At 51.8% G+C, this 1,968-nt stretch overlaps 1 long non-coding RNA gene across 1 annotated transcript in view; it reads left to right on the top strand.

The window, feature by feature from the left end:
* The window catches only part of LOC112450776, a 9,816-nt gene extending 8,278 nt beyond the window's left edge, over positions 1 to 1,538 (top strand). The window contains exon 2 of the long non-coding RNA XR_003039459.2: positions 1,218 to 1,538. This is a non-coding gene — a long non-coding RNA (uncharacterized LOC112450776). The remainder of the gene's footprint in view (positions 1 to 1,217) is intronic.
* Positions 1,539 to 1,968: the final 430 nt, after the last annotated feature.

The raw sequence follows: 1,968 nt of genomic DNA, 5'->3' as shown, positions 1-1,968 counted from the left end.
AGGGGGGGGGGAGGGCGCGCGGCACGACTTGCCAAGTAAATCTATCTGACATTGAAGAGGTTGGATTGGACGTCTGCCTTCTGTGGGAGGCAAATAAGGAGCATATTCTGTACTCCCCCCCACCCCTCCTCCTACCCCCCGAGCCGGTTACTGTGTGAGAATCCGAGGCGCTGCGGTATCCAGGCAGACCTCAGCTAGAACCAAAACATCACAGGAATGAGAAATGTTTGGCAGTGGAGGACAAAGAGGAATGGATGGATGGAAGGGGGGGGGGAGAAAAGAAGCGATTGTTGGCAGCCATCGCTGGCTTCAAACGCACGTCGGTTTTTCCCGGGCAGACAATGGGACACAGCTGTTTCTGGCTTTGAGCTGCAGCTGTTTGTCGCCGAGGTTTCGTTTGAAACAAAAGAAGCGCCGTCGCCCGCCGCGGAGCGATCCCGTTTCTGTCGCGAAGAAACGCTTGCAACCTTCGCAGACATCGAGCTAAAACTCGGCGAGGTAGTCGCTGAGAGTCGTTCACAACACGTCCGCCGGCAGCGTCCCTTTAAGGACTGCAGCTCGAACGAAGAATGCCAGCGTTGGATCGAGGTCGCCGAGTGGCGCAGAGACACACGAGTAGGTGGCAAGTCCCAATTTAGAAACCCTCGAGCGAGATGGAGGCGCGGAGTGGCGGAGAAGTGGCTGCGGCGCTCGGCCTGGAGTGGGCTCTGATGGTTCGGGGGTCAGGGGTCACGGAGGAGAGGGGGAGGAGGGCGAAGGACGCCGCTGAGGAGGGAAACATGAAGCTGATTGCGGCTCGAGAGAAGAAGCTGGGAAAAAAAGGAACTCTGTTTCTTCTTTTCGTGACTAAAGCGGCCGCGGTGTCCGTCACGCCGGCGAATTCCTTCGAGCGCTTTTATTATCGGTTTCAGCTTTCGGTTCCTCTGAGAACGCGTTCTCCTTGCCTTTGATCGTCCTGCAGACGGTGCGCCATTAGGCATCGGCTCGATTACTTAAGGGGAGACTCATTAGAATATCACAAAGCGCAGGCGTGACTCTGCAAATAAAAGAACACATTAAAATCCTCCACGACGCTTTCGGTTATTTATACGGCGCGGGAGGAAGCAGATATGATGGCGTCCTGCGCGGCGGCTCGCTTCCAGCCCGGGAAATCAAATGTTCTGCAAAAAAATATAAAAATAAATTAAATTCACGATGTGTTTCCTGCTTCCATGCAGGTCGCCTGATGGTAGCGTCTTCGGCTGTCTTGTCGGCGTTGACGCTGCAGGACGGGGATCCAACGCTTCCTTCTTCCGCCATTTTGTTCCCAACGTGGTCCCTGAAACAGCGTCAGGCGTGCCGGACGTTAGCCGCCGCAACCTGGAGGCTCGGCTAGTCGCCAACAGAACGACCTCAGTTGGGAGGAAAAGAGCTCGAGTCTGACCAGGCAGATGAGCTAAAGGCTAGTCTGAACGCAGCGGGTCGCTGCTGCCGGTTGCCACGGATCGGTTTCCAAATATTTCAACCCAAAATAAACGTGAAAAACAATGCCACCTTCAGCTCGTAGCATACCCTTTGCTACTTTTAGCTTGTAGCTACTATTATGCTACTTTAAGCTAGCTTTTTGCTACGTTTTTCTGTCCTCATGCTACTATTTTTCTACTTTAAGGTAATCTTTGCTACCTTTGGCTTTTAGTTAATCTTTTGCTGCTTTAGATAGCAGGAAGCTTTTTTCCTACTTTTAGCTTTTAGCTCGTGTTTTAGGTGTCTGTGTGCGTGATGAGTCAGCAGAAATTTACAGATAATGAGAAGCAGTTTCAGCTGTCCTTACATCCTTACACCCTAACTTCCTAACACCCTAACTTCCTTACACCCTAACACCCTAACTTCCTAACTTCCTAACACCCTAACTTCCTAACACCCTAACTTCCTAACACCCTAACTTCCTAACTTCCTAACACCCTAACTTCCTTACACCCTAACACCCTA

This window comes from Kryptolebias marmoratus, linkage group LG22 (assembly GCF_001649575.2).
Source record: "Kryptolebias marmoratus isolate JLee-2015 linkage group LG22, ASM164957v2, whole genome shotgun sequence".
Lineage (NCBI taxonomy): Eukaryota > Metazoa > Chordata > Actinopteri > Cyprinodontiformes > Rivulidae > Kryptolebias > Kryptolebias marmoratus.
This window is presented reverse-complemented; position numbering and strand designations above follow the sequence as displayed.